Genomic DNA, 26,593 nt, shown 5'->3' on the forward strand with positions numbered 1-26,593 from the left:
TCCTCTGCAGACTGCCAGACAGGATTGAGGCCTGCATTCAAATATACCACTTCTTCGGAAATGGGAGGAAAACATCAAGAATGGACTGTTGAGTTCATCTCTTCTTCTTAATAAAAGAGTGTAGCAAATTGAGATAGCTAGATTGCCCAATTATACTGGACTGTATGTATAAAAACAGGGCAAAAAATGGTATTTGACTCACCAGGAAATGGGACCCATCATGAAACTTGAGTATACTGGAGATCAGATTGTATGAATATAAAGTAGATCATATATGAGTCACTTGGGGGGGGGGGGGGGATTTGCTAAAACTGGTGCACTCTTTCTCTATAAAATTCTCTCTCTCTTTGGATCAGATATTGACTAAATTATTTTTAACTGCAATTGTACAATGGGGGAGATTTACTAAAACTGGGGCAATCAGAATCTGGTGCAGCTGTGCATGGTAGCCAATCAGCTTCTAACTTCAGCTTGTTTAATTAGGCTTTGGCAATAAAACCTGGAAGCTGATTGGTTTATATGCAGAGTTGCAACACATTTTGCAGTCACCAGTTTTATTAAATAACCTCCTTGGTGTCCTGGGATCGTCTTTCTTAGGCTCCATGCACACTGAAGCTCATAAATGGCCATTTTTGGGCGTATGGACATTTTTTTTAAACAGCCCATAAACTCCCCTCTATGTTATCCTATGTGTCCACACATGGACGTTTTTGGATGTTTATCAGCAGTGGAGTTTATGGGCTGTTTTTGAACGCCATAAAATCGCGTTCAGGAGTAATTTTTCTGACCACAAAAAATGGTAAACACTTATAAACGCTAATAAACATCGATAAACGCTCAAAAACGTAGCATTTGTTTTACGTTTTTGATACATTGAAAAACAAGGAAATACATAAAAAACGCAAATAAACGCTATTGCAAAACCATTAAAAAACTCACTGAAAAGGTACTGGCATTTTAATAACGTTATTTTAACATCTAGTGTGCATGGAGCCTTAAACTTATTTTATTTTGTACCTCTTTATAACATCCAATGTATGCCAGATTAAAGGGAACATCAGGGGTGTCCAACCTGCAGCCCAAGATGACTATGTGTGCCACCCAACACAAAATCATAAACTTACTTAAAAATGTTGATTTTGGGGGGGTTTGAAACTCAGCGAACACAGGCATCCAAAAAAAAAAATTTGACAGTGGGGTTGATTTACTAAAACTGGAGAGTGCAAAATCTGGTGCAGCTGTGCATGATAGCCAATCAGCTTCTAACTTCAGCTTGTTCAATTAACCTCCCTGGCGGTATGATTAGTTCTGGTTTTAGGTGCTGAAAGCGGTACAATTATTTTGCATGTAAATTAGGCGTTTTATATTGTAGGCCTGCAATTCTTAGGAATAACTCTCTTAAATCTGTTCAAACCAGAGTCTAGCAGACATCCTGGGTATGATAAAGTTTATAATATAATAAATAATAATAAAAATTATTCAATAATGTAATCAAATACTAAAACACTGAAATTTGCTCATTTGCAGAATTGTCGCTGTCATTAGATTTAGTGTGTGATGACGGATCTCCCCACAAATCGTTATCGCTCATTTCTGCAAGTGATTATAATTTATTATCGCTGTTTTCTAGTTGGTCTAAAATCACTTTAAGATTACAGTACTGTGTGTGTTTTGTGTCTTTTTACTTTTTTGAATTTTGCACCGATCTCCGCTCCCGTGCGCTGTAACATCGAAGGGAACAGAGATCGGCGGCATTCGGGCACTGTGTGAATCGAGTGGAGGATAGCTCAATCACACAGCGTGGGGGACATCGCTGGATCCAGGGGACAAGGTAAGTAACTCTCCCTGTGTCCTCCCTGTATCCAGCGATGCGATCCCGAGTCTGGCTCGGGGTTACCGTTTATGTTGCTAAAATCCCGAGCCAAACTCGGGATTACCGCCAGGGAGGTTAAGCTTTGATTAAAAAAACCTGGAAGCTGATTGGTTTCTATGCAGAGCTGCTCCAGATTTTGCACGCTAGAGTTTTAGTAAATCAACCCAAGTGTCTCTTTACTGGCCCTTTATAAGTTGTATCTTCCCAAAGAAAAATATTCCACTTATCACAATTACACCTTTTTCATGTCATCAGTATTTGGCAGCACCTATATTTGTGAGCAACTATTTTCAAGGATGAAGCACAGGAAGGGCAAAGTAGGACCCAAATACAGTGGTGGCCCGTCCATTAGGGGCGCATGGGCGGGGCCCCTCCATCCATGCGTCCGGCCCCCTGATCTACATACAGGGTGATGGACTATGGATTCCAATGGGGGGGGGGTGTTTTCTTGAAGCGCATGATTATACCCAGAGGCTTTAAAAAAGATTTGGCTTGGGATGCAGAGCACTGCGCCCTGATCCCACCCAGTTGTGTGCCGATAGCGAATAAATATTCGCTTTTTTTTTTACACTAAATCTCCTTCCTGCCAATCAAGAAGTGGGTCGTGAGATTCGTTTCCTGGTTGGCCAAAACGTCAGGCGACCCCATTGGACGCCTAGGACAAGGAGAGAGGAGATGGAGAGGACACCAGAGCTGCTGCTTGCCACCCTGCCATGCTGGAGGACACCGGAGCAGCAGGAGGAGAGAGGAGACAGAGAGGAGCCACAGCCTGCTACCGTCCACTGTGCTGGAGGACACCGGAGCCGCAGAAGGAGAGAGGAGACAGAGAGGAGCTGCAGCCCGCCGCCCTGCCTTGCTTTAGGACACCGGAGCCGCAGGAGGAGAGAGGAGACGGAGAGGACAACGGAGCCGCCACCCACCCATCGCCACCTAGATAGGGTTAGTGCTGGACTGTCCGGCAGACAGCAACCGGGGGGGGGCGTTGGTTAGTGCTGCTGCCTGCCGCCACTGCCCAAATACCTGATGAGCGCCTTGAGAATTCATTGAGAATTGCTACTTCCTCCATCGAGCCAGATATTAATGCGTTATTTTATCAAAAACAATGTCAAATATTGGACTAGTTATATGTTGCCTTTTTTACTATCATATCAAAAAATATTACCAAAAAATTTAGTTTTATTTCTCAGATACATTATCTATATCAGTGATCGCTAACTTGTGATCTGTCAACTTTTTCTACTCATCAGCTATGCTTATTGTATTTTATGTGTGACCCAAGACAATTCCTCTTCTTCCAATGTTGCCCAGGAAAGTAAAAAGGCTGGATAACCCTGGTGTACATGTAGAAAGGTTAAAGTGGAAGTAAACTCCTCTATCGTTTTCAGTCAAGGAAGCTGCCATCTTGGCCTCTAATGATTCTTCAACTGCCATAATGCTGCACATGTGATCAGTTATGAAACCAGCCATTGGATGGTTTGAAAGTTTGGTTGAGAACACAACCAATGTGAAAGTTAGCATTTCCGGCATGCTGGGAATGTAAGTGTTTTTTGAAACTGGGTTTACTACCGCTTTAAGGATGTTACACAATTCTTAGAACTTTATAGCAGGTCCAGCCAGCATTTCCAAAGCTCCCTAAAAGTCATGGAGCTCTATTATAAAAATTCCCACCAGAGCATGAAAGGTCTAGCTGTCACCCCTGCACGCAGTACTTTATTTTAGCACACACCTCAATGCAGTGGTGTGAACTGGCCAAACTGGAGACAAGACAATTAGTCCTGTCTTGCAATGGGGGTGTGATGGGACTGCGCTGGAATAGCCGCCCAACGCAGTCCCACCGCACTTGGTATGAATGTATCCTTATGTTTTAGCTTACCGTGGGTATTCCTTACATGACGTTCTCCTGAAAGATCATACATTTATCCACAGAGCCACTATATGGCAAGAGGTTGTAGACACCTAACTATCAAAAAGCATATGTTGACGCCCTCCAAATTATTGAGTTTAGGTTTTTGCAATGAAAGGTACTGTTAATGCCACAGCATACAAAGACATTTTAGACAATTGTGCACATTCAACTTTGTGGCAAAAGTTTTAGGAAGGTCCTTTTCTGTTCCGGCATAAACATATAAACACCTGCCCTGACCTCAAGCCTAATGAACACCTTTGGGAAAATTTTAGAACAAGTGTAAGCCAAGCCCACCATCCACAGTCCACAATCTTGTAGAAAGACTTCCTAGAAGAACTGAGGTTGTTATAGTGCAAAGAGAACTTCATATTAATAACTACGGTTTTGGAATGCGATGTTTAACAATTTTATGACGATGTGATGGTGGTCAGCTATCAACACACTTTAGATGCAATTAAACATTGATAAAAAATCCTTTATATATATCTTTTTAGTAAAATGATGGCTACATAGGAATTTGTGTGTTTTGTGTGAAATATTTATTTCCAAAAACTAGCAGTGGTTTAGACATTGCATAGAGTGGAATGTTTCCTGTATTTCAATCTTCTTTCATTAAAATATTTCTGGTTAGTAGGCTTAAGGTCAGCATTAGAGTGGTATGGGTCAGGAATAAGGATTGGGGCAAGTGAAGGCTAGGTTTATGATTAGAGTAGATTGTGGTTAGCCCTAAGTGTCACCTATTACAAAATATTGAATTATATTGCATCATGCTGTTCATCTGTGTCCTTTATAATAGCAGTGTTGCTTAGCACCTCCTATAAATGTGAACTTTCCTAAACCTCCACTTCCTTTTTGAGGGTGGCTATCAGTGGAGGCCTGTCCAAACGGGGCACAGGGGCGCCACCCCCCTAATCCACGAGCCTACATGCAGGGCACCGGACACATTGATTCCATTGTTTGTTTGTTTTTAAGCACATGATTAGAGCCCGAGTCTCTTATTGGTTTAAAAAAAAAGTGGGCTCGCCACACACTTGTGTGACAATAGTGAATTAATATTAGCTATTGTTTTCCTGATTCTCCACTCGATCGTCTAATGAGAAGGCAGGGCAGAGACTAACCTTAACATTGGAGGCCGGGGAATGAAGAGCTAGCCATTCTCCTCTCCCTTCTCCTCCGAGCTGAAAAGGAAGTGTGTCCTGAGACACAGGAGCTGCTTCCTAATTGGCCGGGAGGAAAATCAGAAGACAATAGCGTTGGTGTGCTTGCGGCGATTGCCGCCTTCCCGTCCATCTTTCGTCTCCCGTGCGGGGGTGTTGCTTGTGGTGATCGATGCCTTCCCATCTGTCCGGGGGTGGGGGTGGATGTCGTTAGTTTGACCCCCCCCCTAAATATTTTGCACCAGCCACCACTGGTGGCTATGTTCACTCTATGTACATAAAAGCATATGAGAATGCCACCAACACAAATTTCCCTCCACTCCCTGCTAAGTGACAGTGATATTTTGTGAGTGGGACGATTTGGAACAAAAAGTGGCACATAAGTAGATTAGACAAAGTTCCATTGATTTCTGGGGATTGTAGTTCCATCAGAGCAATGCATATGATGTGACTGCAAGATATGTGCACTGCTCCTTATTACGCAGTGAAAGTGAAGGAGATAGAGAGTGTTGCAGGGAAAACATTTACATTTTATTAAAAGGTTTGCAAGGTTGTTTTTTTTTTAATATACTAGAAACAATTTTTTTTTGTGTGCTGTGAGCTGGAATAAGTATGTGTTTGAACAAGAAACGTTAAGGGATATTGTAAGCGCATCATATGTTACAATCTCTGTGCTATCTCCTTAAAATTTACCAAAATCATGAAGGCCTACCTAGACGAATCAATTTGTATGCAGTCAGGTAGGCCCTTGTACTAGTTAGCTGTTGAAAGATCTATAAGAGATAGTACTGTGAAATCGTAAAGTGTGTGATGAGCTTTAGACACGGAATTGAGGCATGTTGTTGGAGTCTGGTTACTTTCAACCATTGCCTGCTGACTGGCCACTGATATATTGTATTTAATTTAGAGGGCTAAATCCACATAAAAAATTGTTCCTAGCTGAAATGGTGGCAGATATGAAGCAACTTATGCTGGCAGGAGCAACTTTTTGGTTGCAGAATATGATTGATTGCAATCTCTAGGTTTCTTAGACAGACACCTCAACCAAAGATGGCCAAGTGCTAATGACCTCAGCTACCTATCAGTGCATCCAACACACTGTACTGGAAAACATAGCTAGGGCCAAAGACATAGCTGGATGAGGACTCTCGTAAGTTGCAGAAAAGGGGTCAAGAATGCCACAACAATTTCCCCTGAAACCCTCTGTTCCAAATGTTTGATGGGAACTTCCTTAGCTATTGTTGCAGGAACCAGCGCATTATTAGGTATCTATGTTGTTCTAGACACACATTATTGAAGCATATATAAAGCCATTTTTAAAAATTTGGATTAAATAGGGAATAGTTAAAACCTTCTTAAGGTTTTTTTTTCCCTTATGTATGTCACATTGAGAAGATTTGCCTTCACTTCCTCTCATATAGGTGTAGCAGGAAGTAGAAGAAATCTCTCCAAAGCAAGGGAAATCTTCTCTTAGATGTCACCAAAACCTAGGGTGAGATTTATGGTTAGGGTGAGTCCAAGGTCCTTTTAGGTTTTAGGTTCATATGGCACAAAAGGTATGGTGTAGGGACCCGTCTGATGTATGGCTCCCAGTTGGTGTATGTGTACCTGCGAGTTGTCTCCGAGCCGGTCGTTTTGTGGCTGGAGGCCTGAGAAGTGACAAGAAGGTACTGTCTTGGTTTTATGCCTGTGAGGACCTTGTGGCTCCTTTCTTTAATAAACTGTCTGTTCGGGTTTTTATGTTGATCTTTATATTTTGGTTAATAAAAAGGTGGCTATGGCCAATTTAACTGCAATTTTGTTATGGTGTGGTTATTATACTGGAAAGGTGGGGTTTTGGTGTGGCAGTCATAATAAGCCATATACAATAGACAAGTTTTTGATTTTATATGCAGTTTAAAAAATGTGCCTCTACTTTTTTACATGACTGTAACTATACCAGATTTTTCGTATGTAGAGTCGATGATCCTCCAACATTTATGGTTGCGTGGCCTTCAGAAAACGAGTAGATGGTTCCTTATCTACGTAGAGTCCTGTGTTTTCTCTAAGCCCTTGTACACACGGTCGGAGATTCCGTCGGAATGTGTCCTTTTGGACCGTTTTGTCGGATATTCCGACTGTATGTGGACTGCATCGGACTGTTTCCGTCAGAATATTCGACGGACCAAGTTTTCCAACTTGCCGGTAAAATTTTCCGACACAATGCTCTGATCGGACATACTCCGATCGTGTGTAGCCTACTCCGACGGACAAAGTGCCACTCATGCTCAGATCAAATTCCTAGACCAAAGCTTTTGGCTACTAGCCTGAACGTAGTCCCGTTGTAACGAAATAACGTCATCACGTTATGTACAATCGGATTTTCCGACAACTTAGTCCAACCGTGTGTATGCAACATCACTTCCGGACCTCTTCCGGAATTAATCAGTCGGAATTACTCCAACGGATTTGGTTGTCGGAATCTCCGACCGTGTGTACAAGGGCTAAGTGGACTCTCTACCCCCTCCCCTCTGAGTTATGGAGTTTGGATTTACTCCCAAGTGTTCCAGGGTGGTCTCACAAAAAAAGGGGGAAAAAATGTAAAATTTATAATTCTATCTTTTATTCTGCTGCCTGAGGGCCCTTTAACACTGTATACTGTAACATGCATTTTAAACAAATGTTACGGTATACAATTGGGTGATTTTTTCTTTGTTTTATACACATGCAGAGTGAGAGACATATAGTATAGAGGTTTTTCATTGCACTGACACCTTAAAATAATTCACAAAAACACAATATACACAGTGTTTTTGTGCATTAATGCAAAAACAAAAAAAAATGTTGCTAAGCTGCAGCACATAGATGTAAATTAGCCACACAGGAATAAGTAGAATTCCCACATGAAATGCATTTTCATTCGATGTGTAGAGCTGTGAGTGCTTCATAGTAAATACGACCTTTCCTGCACTGCATAATTAGCACTACGAAAACTGTATATAAACAGCCTGATGTCCATCACAGTCGCAAAAATAGTGCTCCTATATGATATCCATGTGCATAGAGCGCTAATGATCAAGCAGAACCGCAGTTAGGCATTGCTACGGTTTGGACAGTATCCAAAATATTTATTATCTCTGCTGATAAAGCAGTAATGAACAGAGATAATACAGAACTTGCTGCCAAACTCGTGGCAAAGTGACAGTGTCAATTTAAAGCCATCCTTCAATCCACTGATAATCACCTCTCTAGCGATTCCCCAACATCCCTTCCTCTGTGAAAGCCACCACCAAAATATCAGGTGTCTGAGCCTAGGGGGAATAAGGATATCAACCTCTCTGCCATGTGAAAGTGTACCAGCCTAGCGATCGGCTGCTGGCCCAAGCACTACATCACGGGAGGAGGTCATGTGGAGGAAAGAGCTTTGGGAAATCGGTGGAAGGGTATCAGTGGGTCAGGAAGAGCTTCACATGGACATGATGTCAAAGTGACAGCTGCTCTTTAACCACTTCAGCCCGAACCATTTTGCTGGCCAAAGACTAGACCACGTTTTGCGATTCGGCACTGCGTTGCTTTAACTGACAATTGCGCGGTCATGCGACGTGGCTCCCAAACAAAATTGATGTCCTTTTTTTCCTACAAATAGAGCTTTCTTTTGGTGGTATTTTATCACCCCTGTGGTTTTTATTTTTTGCTCTATAGACAAAAATAGAGTGACAATTTAGAAAAAAACACATTATTTTTTACTTTTTGTTATAATAAATATCCCCCAAAAATATATAAACATTTTTTTCCCTCAGTTTAGGCCGATACGTATTCTTCTACATATTTTTGGTTAAAAAAAATCGCAATAAGAGATTATTGATTGGTTTGCGCAAAAGTTATAGCGTTTACAAAATAGGGGATAGTTTTATGGCATTTTTATTAATATATTTTTTTTACTAGTAATGGCGGTGATCGGCGATTTTTTATTGTGACTGTGACATTATGGCAGACACATCGGACATTTTTGACACATTTTTGGGACCATTGTCATTTATACAGCAATCACTGCTATATAAATGCAGTGATTCCTTTGTAAATGAAGTGAAGGGGTTTAACTAGTGGGTGGCAGTGTAGGGGTTAGGTGTTCCTAGGGGTGTGTTACTAACTGTTGGGGGCTGGGCTTTCTTTTAGTGAACACAAATCTCTGCTCCAATCACATGGAGCAGAGATCAGCATCACTAGGCAGAACGGGGAGATGCTGTTTACAACGGCATCTCCCAGTTCAGCCGCCCCGTGAGACGATCGCGGGTATGCCCACGGCGATCGAGTCCGTGGGACCCACGACCGGACTCATGGGGGTCCCGACCAGCACACAAGCGCGCGACGTACATCGGTGTGCGCTGGTCGGGAAGTGGTTAAAGTGGAACTACATTGCATCTGGGCACCACAAACTAAAAACACTATTTAATAATTTTTTTTATATTCAAAGCTGACTCCCCATCACTCCATGTCCAGGAATTAACTAAAAAAGTTTAAAACAAGTAAATATTATATCCTTTCCTATTTTTTTTACAAATTCTAGGATTACAAATAGTCAATGTTGATTGAGAGAGTGAAGTTCCACTTTAAATATGTACAGTAGGTCGTATTATGACTTTAACAGGATTAACATAAAAACCATGAAACTATCTACCTTTTCCTTTTTTTAAATGCTGCAGTTTGAAGCTAAGACGAGCTCCCTGCCCCTGCCTTTACTCACAGTGGTCTAGTTGGACTTTACTTCTCTACCTGAGCGGCACCTAAATTTTGTCTTTTTGGGTCACTATATACAGCCTGCTATTGACTATAGAATCTGTCCACTGCCTGCTGTCAATCACAAGATGAGAGTGGACCTGATGGAGGACTTGTGTCTCAGCTTCCCCATCAGGCTCCACCCACTGTCAGCTTCATTGGTTGCTGGAAGGTTGTTGGCTATGAAGTTACTGGTTGGGAGGGAAGGTGATAGCAGCAGCAAATATGCCACCCATTACCCAGCCAGCATACAGAGACAGGCACTCAGTACATTGACTTAAAAAAAAGAAATGATTTCTTATACTATACAAACCCCAGCACCAGGGCCGTCTTTAATATTGATTGGACCCTGGGCAAAACATTTCTTGGGGCCCCCCCCATTGCAAACACATACTCACACAGGTTGAACTGGATGGTCTATTGTTTTTATTCAACCTTACCAACTATGTACTATGTAACCTCAGGAATACTATTTGGAAACGATTAAAAAATGCCCAAGCACAGTTCGGTTTTTGCAGATCCAATTCAAATATCAAAATAAACAATTGGCTGATTGGCTTGTAAGGGCCGGTTCACACTGCAGGCGAGGCGAGGCGACTCCGACTTGCCTCGCCGCGACCTGCAGCGGCCTCGGCGGCGACTTGCAAATGACTTCTGTATAGAAGTCAATGCAAGTCGCCCCGAGGTCGCCCGAAAGTAGTACAGGAACCTTTTTCCTGAGTCGGAGCGACTCGAGTCGCTCCTCTCAGAACGGTTCCATTGTACAGAACGGGGGCGACTTGCGGGAGCGAGGCGAGGCGAGGCGAGTCGCATCGCCCGCTGTGTGAACCGGCCCTTAGTAAGTAGTTACTAAAATTGTTTTAGTTAGTTATATTGGTTTTATTAAATGATTCAAGTTGAAGAACACTTTAACACAATTCTTCTATATTCCGTTGTAGTTTCTTGTGTAATACATCTGTTCCACCTAGTAAGCTAACTTGACTAAAAAAAAAAAAAAAAAAAAAAATTGCATTATGTGATTTCTCCAGAAACCTGATACGTTCTTGCAGACTGTCTAACAAGAAAACAAGTGATACAAAGATCTGCTACAATAGAGGCTCTTGGCCCAATACCAAGTTATGGAGTGAGGGGTTGGCCAGCTGCTCCAGTGCCTTCGACATACTTTTTGTTGGTTACATTAAAAACAGCGCATGCAAAAAAAAAAAAAAGGACTGTTCACCAACTATGGCAGACATCTGGTTAGTCTTTTCCACTGGTACCAGAAAACTCAAATAAGGTAATAGATTATCATAGAATTGGGTAATCATACTACTAACCATAGCTTCCAAGGGTTAACGGGAACGCACAGCGAGTTTCAGTTATCAATTATTTTTGTATTTTGAGGATCTATTGCAATTTTAAGTGTGTGGTTGGATTGAGAAAAAAAATAAACATTTAAAAAAAGAAATAATAATACATGCACATGTTTCCATGTTTTTCTATTTAAAAAATGCTGCAAATACTGAAAATACCTGTTGATTTTCCCCATATTAAATGAGCTCCTAACTTCCTGTAGTGAGAGGACAATACTCCCATGAATGCACTGAGATTTCAAGCCAGGCTTTCTCAATGTTTATCCTAGAGCAGTGGTCTCCAAACCTTGGCCCTGGGGACAGATGTGGCTCTTTACTTGCCTTTATCTGGTCCTTGAGGCATTCATTTCTGCCACTGACACCAACAATAGGGCACAATACCTGTCATTGATGCCAACAATGGGTCATTATTCCTTTCACTGACACCAACAATGGGGTACTATTCCATCTACTGACACCAACAATGGGGCGCTGTTGTTTTTATATGGCTCTTGAGGCATTATTCTTGCCACTGACACCAACACTATGGCACAATTCCTGCCACTGACACCAACAATGGGGCACTTTTCCTTCCACTGACACCAATGATGGGGCACTATTTCTTCCACTGACACCAACGATGGGGGACTATTCCTTTCACTAACACCAATGATAGAGCACTATTCCTTCCACTAACACAAACAACGGGGCAGTATTATTTCCACTGACACCAACAATGGGGCACTATTCCTTCCACTGACATCAGCGATGGAGCATAATTCCTCCCACTGACACCAATGGGGCACTATTCCTTCCACTGACACCAATGATGGGGCATTGTTTATTTCCATTGGTAACAGTCTGCCCCCCCTAAAGTCTTAAGTATGGTAAATTGGCCCTTTGTTTTGAAAGTCCAGAGACCCTTGCTCTAGAGGAATCCTTAAAATAGTTATCGGGTTTTTGGGAACTTCTGATTAAACCAGTTAATTGGTGTTCAGTGGGAACAATGGCCCTTACATTGGTGGCTAGTGGTAAGAACACCACCCTACAGTGGTGGTTAGAATGTCACCTTTACCAACAGCTAAAAAGATCATTGGGTTCATGCAGCTGGCTTTACCAAGTGGTGTTGACTCTTTGAACTATGTAGGCACCATGAAAAGGATGGTCAATCAGCCACAGCTCATGAACCTTGGTTGAGAATGGTAATTCAAAGCAGTTCTCCACAGCTGGCCAACAGAACACATTGGGGTGGCTTTACTAAAGTCAAATAGACTGTGCACTTTGCAAACTACGGTTGCCCTGAGCTCTGCTGACTTTCATCATCCAATCATGTGCAAGCAAAAATGCAGTTTTTTTTATTTTCCTTGCAAAGTGAAGGTTTCACCAAGCTCTGGAGCAACTACACGTGCAGAGTGAAAATGCACTTTGCGAAAGTGCAGTCTATTTGTCTTTAGTAAATCAACCTCATCATCTCCATTCTCCATATAATAAGGGGCAGTCCAGAAGGGCAGAGCTGACAACACTGCTGGGGATTTCAGTGCGGAAGAGACAACATGGTCACCTCGCTGCAGACAGTTAGGGCTCAGTGGATTTCTAGCAGGGCCAAAATTCATTTTTACATTTCACATTTATACATGATTCAGAATGTGAGGTTGAAACATTGGAGTCAATGAGTTTTGAAGGCCCTAATGCTAAACCTGATCACCTAACGCATTTGAGATCGATCGATCTATCTATCTATCTTTGTGTATTCCCCTCTTCCTCTATATCTATACATATGTGAATCTACAAGATTCTGTCAGCACATGCATAATAGAAATGAAACTGCTGATACCAACACCAATGTGCTAGGTCAACCACACTGTAATGTCGCTAAATCATTGCAGCTGCAAGTTAATATAAGATGAATTCCATATTAGATACCCATTATGTTTTCTCTACTTCTTAGCCAGCTAGACACTCAGGAAGCTGGAGGAAGCAAGTCTTCACATTGGCCCTGACCAATGATATGCCAAACTCAAGCTAGCCACCCACCACCCACACTGACACATTCATAGATGAGAATATAAAGTGTGTGTTAAAGAGGAAGTAAACCCTGATGAGTTTACTTCCTCTTTCATTTCCTGAAAAGGTAAAGCATAATGGACTACTATGCATCGCATAGTAGTCCATTACGTGTCACTTACCTGACACAGGAGCCAGCAATGTCACCGCTGTCCCCTGTAGTCCGGCGCATCCATCTTCTCGTGGGTCTCGCAGCTCCGCCGCTGTCATGCGCACCGTGTAGGTTTAGGAGATATTTCTTGGACCTACAGGTAAGCCTTAATCTAGGCTTACCTGTAGGTCAAAGTGTGTTGTAAGGGTTTACAACCACTTCAACAAGAAAACTAAATTCCTTTAAGAATCCAAGCAAGTGTCCTACAAGGTTTCCCTATTAGTTGGCCCCATGACATCGAAAGTTCTACAAAATTCTAATATTATTTAACTATTAAAATTGTGAACCAGAACACCTTTATCTAGTGCAGGAGTCTCCAAACTGTGGCCCTTAGTCCAGATGCGGCCCTTTCCTAGCCTTTATTTGGCTCTTGGGGCACTATTCCTGCCAATGACATGTGGTGATATTCCTACCGCTGACACCACTATTTCTTCTGCTGATATCGATGATGGGGCACTATTACTCCCACTAATACCAATGATGGGGCACTATTACTCCCACTAATACCAAATGATGATGCACTTCTCCTGCTGTCCACAAACCCTGAGGCCATGTTTATTCTCACAATGCTGGTCCCGGGACATTTACTACCCACACTGGTCACAATCCAGTCCCCCTAAATTCTGAAGGACAGTAAACTGGACCTTTGTTTGAAAAGTTTGGAGACCCCTGATCTAGTGTATAATAATTCTTTCTTCTTATGGCTATTGCCTATGTAGGAGGCTGAATCACATACATTTTTAGGAATTGATTCCTTTTCATGCTTTGATGATTAAATTAAGATAGCAATTTTTAATGCCAAGATGTCTTGGTGCCAAATTTTTACTCTATTCATTGGATTCTGGACATTCAGTACTACGTGAGTTTGGGCACAGAGGTCTTCATCTCATCCTGTCTATCCTTATGGGATTTTGGGGTTGTAGCACTTACTTTGTTGCTCTATAATAATTCTTTGTTCTATCAAAATTTGTCTATATTTTACATTTTTTATTTTTGTAATATGTTACCTTCATTGGCTTGGGGTTAAATTTCAGTACCATTAGCAGTATCCCCCGAGCCACACTCGGGATTGCACTGCAGTATCCTGGTGCAGGTTACTTACCTTGTCCCTAGGATCCTGCGATGTCACCCCGCTGTGTCCGTGGTCTCTGTCCTCCGCCCGATGCCTGTGTGCCAGGCACCGTTCCCTGCGAGCGTCGCCAATCACAGCTCCGCGAACACGGAAGTAACTCAGTGAAAGATGTTGGCTGTGGGACCGGAGTGCAAGCACTACTGCAGGGCATCATTCTAAGGTAAGTATTTCATAATGAGCTAATATGTCATACTAGATCACTATGCCTTTGTCTTGCAAGGTTTTTATTATTATTATTTTTTTTCCAGCTCTCCGCTGTATCTACCTCTACCCCCCCCCCCCCCCCCCTTTCAATATCAATATATCAATATAAATATATTAACAAAACTCATATAGCATACAGCACTAAACAAATACTTTCATGAGGATAATGTAAATAAGAATAATATGTGAATAAATTATTTTTAATGTTTAAAATAATCTATAATCTACAATGTAATATTGTGAAATATTTATCATCCACCATATCAGTGTCCATTCAAATATCTTACAAGTGCTGCAAGTGAACAAAATTCCAATTCCAGCACTTTTTTCACACCAACATTGGATTTTTTTTCGCTTGCAGCACTTGTAAGATATTTGAATGGACACTTATATGATAGAGGGACTACTTATTTAATTATATAACATTTTCGATGATGGATTTAATTTGATGCATTTAAACATGGCTTGATGAAGAGCAAGGTTGCTCAAAACTGTATAGTTGCTGATATTATCTGTTGGGATGGCATATTGGTCATTGATTTACTAAAGGCAAATAGACTGTGCACTTATAGTTATTATTATTAAGTGCAGTTGCTACAAAGCTTAGTAAATGAGTTAAACCTTCACTGCACATAGAATACCCAATCACGTGCAAGGAAAATTAAAAAAACTTAATTTTTTTGCTTGTACATAATTGGGTGAGGAAGTCAGCAGAGCTTCTGCTCATTTACTAAGCTTTAGAGCAACTGCAAAGTGCACAGTCTATTTGCCTTTAGTAAATCCGCACCCTTTTCTTTTACTAGTTAAAAAATTTGCATTATTTGGATACCGCATCCTCTTTCTTTGATATTTATATTGCTTATTCACAGGCTTATTTTTTTTTTTTATCCTCATGTAATGATTTTTTAATTTTTTTTGTTTTGGGATATCTGCTCAGTGCTGTATCTTACTGTATGCTCAAATATGGGTTCAAATTTTTTCCCTTTCAGCTATGACGTAGCTCCTGTTTTCTTGGGCAAATGAAATGAGGCAATCATCACATAATTTCACAGTTTCATAGTTGGTAAGGCTGAATAAAGACTCTAGTTCATCCAAATCAACCTGTGCGGGTATAAGTGTGTGTCAATGTCAATAATCATTCCCATATCCCTGTATGTTCTGTTCACTAAGATGCACATCCAAGCATCTTTTAACACTATCAATACTTTCTGCTGACACCACTGGAAGAGAGTTCCACGTCCTTATTGCCCTGACAGTGAAAAAACGCTTACACAGATTAAGGTTAAACCGCTTCTCCTCCAATCTCACTGTGTAGTCGTGTGTTCTCTTACACTCACTGAGACTGAATATTTTTTTTCCTATGCTGGGATCATCATTAAAGTGGTTGTAAAACCATTACAACCACTTTAACCTACATGTAAGCCTAGATTAAAGCTTACCTGTAGGTGCAAGAAATATCTCCAAAACCTAAAAGGTTTAGGTGATATTCGCAGAAGTAGTGGCCATTTCTAATGGCGATCATGCGCGGGAGTGAGGTCATCGCGGCTCCGGCCAATCACATCGCCAGAGCCGCGACACCCGGAAGTCACGTCGGAGGAGGCGAACGAGGGCCGATGCGTGGGCTTCGATCTCAGGTAAGTAATTCATAATAAGCTAGTATGCTATGCATAAGTACCTTATTATGCCTTTGTCTTGCAGGGTGTATTTATTTATTTATTTATTAAGAGGCTTTAATTCCTCTTTAAGGTGTTTGTATATCGCTATCTCCTCTCAAGCGCCTCTTCTCCAGAGAAGTTTGGTGCTTGTAGTTGTTCCTCGTAATAGTATTGAGGTCCTCCAGTCCCCTTCTTAATTTTGTTGCCCTTTTCTGGACTCTCTCCAGTTGCAGCACATCCTTCCTGAGGATTGGCGAACGGAACTGGACGGAATGCTCCAGATGTGGCCTAACCAGAGTTTTATAAAGTGGCAAGATTAGGCTTAATCTACACGGACCGTTTTGAAACCTATCATGAACTATTTTAACTTGACCGACGTTAGCATTTTTTTTGCCAAATAGTCAAAAATGTATCTCCATTAAAAACGCCTGCAAATGAAACACTGTTAAACGCGAGTTACCTTGTTTACATGCGTTTACAAGCTGTTACATGGCGTTTCAAATGCTTCTGAACATCCGTCCTAAATGCATTTTTGTGCTTCACAAAAAATGCTTCTAAACTCAATTGCCTAGAAAGGACTATAAACGACCCTGTGTACATGGACAGATAAGATAACAGAGGAGAGTTCAGGGGCAGCTGAAAAAAAATGCTCCTAAACGTCCGTTTGCCAGCTGCAGTGTACATGAATCCTTATCGTTTTATCTCTGGAGTAGATTCCCTTTTTAATGCAAGCTCAAAGTCTGCTGGCTTTGCTTGCTGCAGCTTGACATTGCATGCTATTGCTCTGTCTGTCTTCTACCAGGACCCCCAGGTCTTTCTTCATCCTGGATTCGCCCAAGGGTTCTCCCCCTAGTGAGTAATTTTAGCTCGCTAGTGATAACAATTACATTCTAAACCTAATGTAGAAAAACTTTTAACACTCATAAATAGTTTAAATACTCACATTTAGAATAGCTGTTTAGAAAACTGGTTGTATTGCCCCTTATTACCTCACCACCATACGCAATTCTCAGTTCCTAAAAAGGCATTTAGTGATGATATGTTTATCTATCAATTTGTGCTGTATATCAACTAGTAAGTGTATGTGACTCATTGAAATTGCATAAAAGTCGCATTTTCGTCATAAAAAAGTATTAGAGCTAATAGGACTTGATGTTTCAATCATTTTTGATATTGGAATTTATGCAGTGAAAAGGGGAAGGGGTGGGTACGTCAATGGGGTCATCAGTTGGGCATCATCAGTTGGGCACCCTCCTTCAGTGATGTTTCATTGATGACTCCACTACATCTCCAGAGGGCATAAAAATACATTCTCATTATGAAACATAGAGCTAAAAGGACACGATATTTCAATCCCTTTGATAAGTCAGCACTCTTGATGTTGGGATTGATGTAGTGAATAGGGGAAGGGTAGGTACGTCATCGGAGTCATTAGGTGAGCACCTTCCTTCACTAACGTTGATTTGATGAGCCCATAATGTCTCCAGAAGGCATACAAGTTAGGTTTTCATTATGATGAAAGAATAGTATAACATGCAGTTGTGAATAGTTACAGAAAAGAAAGCATATCAACTAAATATTGCCTCTGCTTTCAGTATGTCTGGCTCCTTACATAAAACTGGTGTGCAGGTTCTAGGGCAGTGGTCTTCAAAATTTCCTAACAAAGGGTCAGATTACTGTCCTTTAGACTTTAGGAGGTTTGGACAATGGCCAGTGGCAGTAGAAAATGCCCCAGTATCAGAGGGATTAAACAATACTTCAGGCTTGGTAGTCAGTGGGAGCAAAAAAAAAAATGATATACTGCCTGAGGTCAATAGGGGGAGAACTAGTGCCCATTGTATCAGTGGGAGAAATAGTAACCCATCATTGGTTCTATTTAAAGGAATAGCGCTACTTTATTGGTGTTATTCAGAAAAATAGTAACCCTTTGTTGATGCCATTGGAAGGAATAGTGCCTCATTGTTGGTATCAGTGGAAGGAATAATGCATCATTGTTGGTGTCATCCAAAGGAATAGTGCCCATTTACTCGCGTTGGTCAGAAGAATAGTGACCGATTGTTGATATCATTGTAAGGAATAGTGTGTCATTGTTGGTGTCATCTGAAGGAATAGTGCCCATTTATTAGCGTTGGTCAGAAGAATAGTGACCCATTGTTTGTGTCAGTGGAAGGAATGGTGCCTCCTTGTTGGTGTCAGTGGATGGAATAGTGCCCCTTTATTGGTGGTGGTCAGAAGACTAGTGACCCATTGTTGGTGTCATTGGAAGAAAGTGTGCCTCGTTGATGGAATAGTGCCCCTTTATTGGTGGTGGTCAGAAGACTAGTGACCCATTGTTGGTGTCATTGGAAGAAAGTGTGCCTCGTTGTTGGTGTCAGTAGAATAAATGGTGCTTCAAATAAGTAGAAGGAATAGTGCCCCAAGGGCTGGATAAAGGCAAGTAAAGAGCAGCATCTGGCCTGTGGGCCACAGTTTGGAGACCACTGCTCTAGAGACACACCGCTTTAAAGTAGAATGGAAAGTAATACATTGGTTTATTCCAAAGCACCATATGGTACCAATATTCCTCAATTTATTCCTCTCCTTTGCACTGTGGAGGACCCCAAACTTAGGTAAGTTCTTTCTTGGGGAACAAGACAAGCTGTTTTTCCATACATCATTTCCCACAATGCATTGATCCCACCTTACACACCTACAGAGAGACACTCATTACATTCTTAACTACAGTGCACAACTTGCCCCCCCAAATTAGTAACCACATTCATTGCACATCCAGACAAATCAAAACAAATATTATATTGTAAGAAGGGCAGGGCAATTATTTACACGTGCAGCTATTATTGGTGCTCTTTTGAAAAGCAAACTGTGGTGGATCTCTTGTTGAGGGCGTTTGACAGGTGGTGAGGAGGGGATCTAACCCTGTAAATGCTGCACCACTGTACCGCAACCTGTTTGTGGTGTGGTTGCAACATGGCCCTATTCATTTGAATGTGCCTGTGGGGGGGGGGGGGGTGGTAACATTTGCGTCTGTGGCATTTGTACACCCCATCTGCAGCTTTAAGAAAGATGGTTGCTGGGCAGTAAAAACATGGCTCATGTACCCAACCCCCTCTTTTCCGAATGCAAGTGTAAATGAGCCCTAACTATTTTAACAGTATTTATTACCTGTTTGCAATGGCAAAACTGTAGTCACAGATGTTTCTATGGCAAGCTGTGCCTATGCATTCAGTAAATATAACTGCATTCTATAGACACAGCTGTATTTACACTCCTTGCAAGGCCAGCAAACAGGGGAAAAAAATGACTATTAGCTCCTGGATACAAATGGCCCTTCAAAAATCTGAAGGAAGATAAGTAATCAAGATCAAGCTAGGTAATAAAAACTATTTACTATTTATTTACCTCGCTCTACAATTCACATTTGTCATGAAGGCTGTGATAGTCTTAAAAAGAATCCCTTTTTATAAGAGGAGTCCGTTGCTGACCTTCAAAGCTGAACCCCTGGCAAACAGGCAAATACACAGATGAAGTGCATACAAGTGAGTTGTTTTACCTGACAAAGGATTTGCATTGCTGTCCATCCAGTTCAGAGATTTACAAAGCCCCGCCTGGCAGGGAAGGAGACCTGACTTTTATCTGCTTCCGTTGTGCAACACTTACAGGTCTTGGTTCTGCCCCAGCCTGTGATTGGATGGTGAAGGACAGGCAGGAGACTGATTAGCTCTTCTATCTGTCACTCTGCTCATTCCTTCAATCAGCATTTCCTTTTGAGCACATGGACCGTGCAACACACCTGAATTCCTCCTGGTGCTGCTTTTCCCTTTCTCAGTCTGATCTCTACTGTACAGGGATTGCAAGAGGCTGATACTAAGTCAAATTCAGGTACCTATACTGCTTGCATTGAAATAAATATATTTAATGATGTATTCATGAATACAGAGCTGCATTCACGTTTGTCTTTTATATCTGTCTGGAGTTCATCATCTGTATTTTTCAGGAAACAAGGTAGTCCATGCAATTCACTGTAATTTAGCTGTTATATAATACACTGCATGCCTTGGGTGGGGGAGGGTAGAGCCCCAGGGTCCATCCGCTTGGTGGGGCCCTTTGTTTGGTTTGTCACACATTTGCATTGATGGTAAATTACCTCATGCCTGTGTCTTCTGTGCCACTATATGACACTATAGAGTAAAATACATTGTTGAGGATTTGATCCTTTATATATTCTTGATTTTTCCATGCTCTGCTTTGCACTGTTGCACACCCACATTGTACATTGATGCTCATTGAACACGGCACAGCTCTCATAAGGTGTGATGTAGTGTGTTATGGAACACTCTCTACTCTCTATGGACGGGGTGAGCACCCTCTATGAAGGGGGCGAGCAACCTCTATGAGTGGGGCAAGTACTCTCTATGGACGGGGCAAGCACTCTCTATGAGTGGGGTGAGCACGCTTTATGAGCGGGGTGAAAACCCTCTATGGATGGGGCAAACACTCTCTATATGCAGGGTGAGTACTCTCTATTAGGGTTCTCACCTTTTCTTCAGGCCAAACCCAAAAACTTTACCGGCCTGGGACACCTTTGAGTGCGCCAAGGAGAGAACAGTGGTGTGTCAAAATTGCTCTTGCTTACATAATTGCCCTGCCCCCCCGTAATGTTGAACCTGCTCCCGGATGACAACAGATTTGTGTGTGACTGTTTTGGGTACTTGGGGAGCCACAGCCCAGACTAAATAATGTGTCCGGGTTTCAGTCCACCTGAAATCCAGACACATGATTCAAAACCCAGACATGGGGTGAGCACTCTCTATGGATGGTGTGAGCATTCTCTATGAGCGGGGTGAGCACCCTCTATTGATGGGGTAAGCACTCTCTATGAGTTGGGTGAGCACTCTCTATGAGCGGAGTGAGCACTCTCTATGAGCGGAGTGAGGACTCTCTATGAGCAGGGTGAGGACTCTCTATGAGCAGGGTGAGGACTCTCTATGGATGAGGTGAACACTCTCTATGAGCGGGGTGAGGACTGTCTATGAGTTGGGTGAGCACTCTCTATGAGCGGGGTGAGGACTCTCTATGAGCGGGGTGAGGACTCTCTATGGATGAGGTGAGCACTCTCTATGGATGAGGTGAGCACTCTCTATGAGCGGGGTGAGGACTCTCTATGAGCGGGGTGAGGACTCTCTATGAGCGGGGTGAGCACTCTCTATGAGCGGGGTGAGCACTCTCTATGGATGAGGTGAGCACTCTCTATGAGCGGGGTGAGGACTCTCTATGAGCGGGGTGAGGACTCTCTATGGATGAGGTGAGCACTCTCTATGGATGGGATGAGCACTCTCTATGAGCGGGGTGAGCACTCTCTATGAGCGGGGTGAGCACTCTCTATGAGCGGGGTGAACACTCTCTATGAGCGGGGTGAACACTCTCTATGAGCGGGGTGAACACTCTCTATGGATGGAGTGAGCATTCTCCATGAGCGGGGTGAGCAGTCTCTATGAGCGTGGTGAGCACCCTCTATTGATGGGGTAAGCACTCTCTATGAGCAGGGTTGCAATTTTTTTGTTTTGTTTTTTTGTCTACATGTTATTTCTTTTGCCCCACGGTGTTACTGTACTCCTGGATTTATATATGTATGTGTGATATCTCTTATATCGAAGGATTTTGTAACTGGGATTGTAAATTGATTTTACCGCTGACTGATTTTGTTTGCGCCACTCTTGTATTTTCAATAAAACTTTTCTTTAAAAAAATCTAAATGGATCACTACATGGTCTACTGAGATCTTGACTTCCTCCTCATGGGCCAATCCTGTGCTGAGTACCAAAGGAGAGAAACTTCTCCCTCACGGTAAGTTGGACATGGTCTACTTAGACCTTGACTTCTTCCACATGGGTCAATCCTGTGCTGAGTACCCAAGGAGAGAAACTTCTCCATCACGGTAAGTTGGACATGGTCTACTTAGACCTTGGCTTCTTCCACATGGGTCAATCCTGTGCTGAGTACCCAAGGAGAGAAACTTCTCCCTCACGGTAAGTTGGACATGGTCTACTTAGACCTTGGCTTCTTCCACATGGGTCAATCCTGTGCTGAGTACCCAAGGAGAGAAACTTCTCCCTCACGGTAAGTTGGACATGGTCTACTTTGACCTTGGCTTCTTCCAAATGGGTCAATCCTGTGCTGAGTACCCAAGGAGAGGTAGGTTGGAACAAAGTTGGTCCACGCAGGTGGATTTGTCACTGTACAGAAAAGTAGTCTACACTTCTCAACACGTAAACTAGCAATCACAGAATTCTTTCAATCTGATGAGATAATAGTAACAAAGCAAGATTTGTTTTTACAATCTTGTTTCAGACATGGACCAGCCCCCTTCTTTCTACCAGGGCCCCGTAGTAGCCCCTTTGGCTGCTATGCTTGCAGTTAAACGCCTTGTCTGGACAGGTTCAAAATCCTCAATTACAAGAAATAATAATGTTGTCCAAGGACCTCAAAAATGTATTGAGGTAGAAATGCAAGTGTTCACATAAAAAATATTAGAAGGTACATTGCATCCATGGATGGTGTGCGCACTATGGATGATGAATGTTCTGTGCCTTCATTTAAAATGTCCACCTTGGGTGTTGTTTGCACTATATGGATAATAGCTGCTGGTCTTCCTTTTAAAATGTCCACCATGGATGGTGTTTGCACTATGGATGATGGATGCTGTTCCTTCTTTTAAAATGTCCACCATGGATGGTGTTTGCACTATGGATGATGGATGCTGTTCCTTCTTTTAAAATGTTCACCATGGATGGTGTTTGCACTATGGATGAGAGATGCTGTTCCTTCTTTTAAGATGTCCAACACGGATGGTGTTTGCACAGTGGATGATGGATTCTGTTCCTTCTTTTGAAATGTTCACCACGGATGGTGTTTGCACAGTGGATGATGGATTCTGTTCCTTCTTGCCTGCCTTTTGACCTCAATACATTTTTCAGGTACATGGGCAGCAAGTTGGCTATTTCTTGTAACTGAGCTATAATACGGTGTCTCTGTAAGGTGAGCACCGCAGCAACAGACGTATGGATATAGTGATGTATGGATTGAAGAGTTTTCTAGGTTCTACATCCTGACTGCTGCAAATTGGTCTGAAAAGGCAAAGGACCCAGAAATGTGTCTGCTCTGGAGCCCATGGTGGCCCCTTGTGCCCCTGGCTTGAATCTAAATTCCCTAAATTTAACTTATATGCTCTGGAGGGGTGGGGGTGCAGCAGCCTCTTGTTACATATTTCTTTGCTGTGCAGCTTGGCTCTCCCATATATAAATATTTCCGCACTATGATATTCACAATAGGGTGCACTTAATGTAGCTGCTCACACCTGATTATATACCCTTTACGGAGAATATAAAATGCATAAAAAACACATATTTTGGTGCAGCGCTACAACACGCCTCCCTCCTTTCCACAATTACTACTCTGATCCTCACTTTTTTGAAAATTAGAATAATAAATCCATAAAGCATATACAATCTCCTCTGTACAATAATGCACCTCCCACTTACGCAATATTATAAATGCGTGTGCTATTCAACCAATCTCATAAAGTGCATGTGCTGTGCAACCAATAACAAAAAGTAGACGTGCTATACGCAAAAAAAAAAAATGGCTCTCCCATACGCCAACACAAAGTTTATAATGGGATATCTGACCTGTGCATTTAAAAGCTTGAGAACTGGCGCTTCCCGAAAACCAGATTTCTAGTACCAATGCAGTTTTATGCAGTGGGGTGTCCCGATGCACTATAGTATTGCCTATATTTAAAAAAGAGAGGCAAAGGCAGGTAGACTGCATATTTTGTATGTGTTTCAGAAGCTTAATTTTTCACATATGACTATGTAACAGCTCTTCTCAACCCCCAAACATTTACCAACAGATGTTACTAAGCCACAGCATATCCACATTAAACTCAGGTGACCAACTGCACGTGTTTGTTGATCAAACTTGCTAATGAACATCAATTAACAAATGAGTCAAGCTGACATTATAATACGAGAGCGCTAACAAAAGTGGCTGTGGCTACTACGGCTTAACCCTTTTTAATCCGAAAATGTGTCAGCAGGCTGGGATATTTGATATTTTCTTATTAATGCAGAAAAGAAGCAGAACGGAGAACACTGGGTTTAATTTTTCATCTTAATCCATGAGCTGCAAACCAATTTCACTCAGTCTTATCTCTCTGACCTAGCAAAAGTGCAGAATTGAAGCAGGGACCACAGTGACACCCAGTGGTAGCATTCAGCGCTGCATTTTTAATATTGATCAATGACGGTGGCTGAAATGGTCACATTCTCTATTAGTATGTAATGTATTACTGCTGCTAATTCCCTAATATTGCTGCCATTCTTAGATAATGTAAACAATTTCATATTCGCTGTCATGAAGGCACATTAACGATTCACAGATGTGTATATATATATATTTTTTTTTTTTTTTGTACGCTGTGTGTGTGTTTGTGCGTGTATATATATATATATATATATATATATATATATATATATATATATATATATATATATATATATATATATATATATATATATATATATATATATATATATATATATATATATTCATAATGTATTTATTTGAATTTATATGTATAGAATGTTTTGAAAATATATGTATGCATATATGTATTTATTTACATTATTTATATTTATTTATTTTAAATTGTTTGTGCGTGTGTGTGTGTGTATGTGTATGTGTATATATATATATATATATATATATATATATATATATATATATGTATGTCTAGAATTTTTTGAAAATATATGTATGCATATATGTATGTGAGTGTGTATAAATATATACATACACATATATATTGTGTATGTAATTAAAAAAAAATGTATGTATGTATGCATATATATATATATATATATACACACACACACACACACACACACACACACATATAAAATAAATAATGCAGAAGTAATACATACATAGCCAATGCAACATATTCCTTTCCTAATAGACTCTATAATAGCATGCTATTTACATAATGTATTTGATGTCTACGTTTTATAACTTCCACAGATTTTTAAGCCTATACCGTGTTAGTACTGTAAATGCTTAAATTAAGTAACCATCTCCTACTTCTCCCAGCTCACAATAAATAAATAGATGGAAGGAATCCACTTAAGCGCCCAGCATGCAACACTTTACACGGGCAGAGTACATCCAACAAGGGGACAAGCAAGCGTGCACCTTATTTACATAGGCCTGTAATGCTAGCAGGCTCCTGGCTGAGTAACAATAAGTGTATGGATCTACCGGACTAATGACTGCATTCATGTCATCAGTTTTTAAACCACATTTCAGTGTGAAGTCATTGTCGCTGTGATCTAATACTTTGTTTTCATGGGGCATATTCGAAAACATATCACATTATATATCATACATGAACATACATATCTACGCCCTATGCTAATAAACAAACACACTCTCACACACACAAAACATACATAGCACACTCGCACACTCATAAAATACACACATAATACACTTGCACACACACAAACACATACATAAAGGTATCTATTGTATATGAGAGTTGCATACAAATTTCGACTGTATATTTTGTCAGCATTGAAGACCTAATTACAAATTTTGAAATGCTCTTTGCATACATTTATAATACATTCAAAGCCTGGTATTTAACCCGCTGAACGCTGCATAGCTGCTGTGTTGCACATCCACCCGCAAAATAATATCAACTATTGCACATGGACGAAGCAACACTTGTTAGGCAAGGTGCCTAAGTACTTTTGGGTCACCTAAACTTTCCTTGGAGGACAAAAAGGTAAATTAAAATTGAATGGAATCCAAAGTAAATGAATATGTCCCTATTATATCCAATGGTCTGTTTTTAGTTGTGTCCAGTGACACCAAAGCCAAGGCAAAAAATGCCTTCATGCCCCCCCCCCAAGTCCCCCCCCCCCTTCCAGAGCCATCGACATCTCCCCCCTTCTCGCAGGCAAAGGGTTACCGCCACTTATGTCCACAGCAAAAAACAGCAAATAGAGCTTAGAGCAGTGTAAACAGAGGTACAGCCAATTCTTGTAACTTTTGTTCTAACACAAAAGGCCCTGCGAGGATCCGTCACAAAGAAAATAACTACTAGAAAGCATGGGCGGACACAGCACCGTGCATTCCACCAAAAGCGGTACCTCATTCAGCATCAACAGCTAAAAACAACATGGCATCAACCTGTGGGATGCTATTTTTCAAAGACTCGGGGGGCTGATTTACTAAAGGGAGTCATTTGCACACTAGTCTGGGCTCACTCCGTAGACCTGGGAGAATTTTTTTTGGGGGGGTCTT

At 41.4% G+C, this 26,593-nt stretch overlaps 1 protein-coding gene across 5 annotated transcripts in view; it reads right to left on the reverse strand.

Annotated features, from left to right (window-relative positions):
- The window catches only part of TOX2 (TOX high mobility group box family member 2), a 209,776-nt gene that overhangs the window by 180,084 nt on the left and 3,099 nt on the right, over positions 1 to 26,593 (reverse strand). The window lies entirely within an intron of this gene.

Source organism: Lithobates pipiens, unplaced genomic scaffold, assembly GCF_037356315.1.
Source record: "Lithobates pipiens isolate NorthernLeopardFrog02 unplaced genomic scaffold, aLitPip1_a1.2 Scaffold_28, whole genome shotgun sequence".
Classification (NCBI taxonomy): domain Eukaryota; kingdom Metazoa; phylum Chordata; class Amphibia; order Anura; family Ranidae; genus Lithobates; species Lithobates pipiens.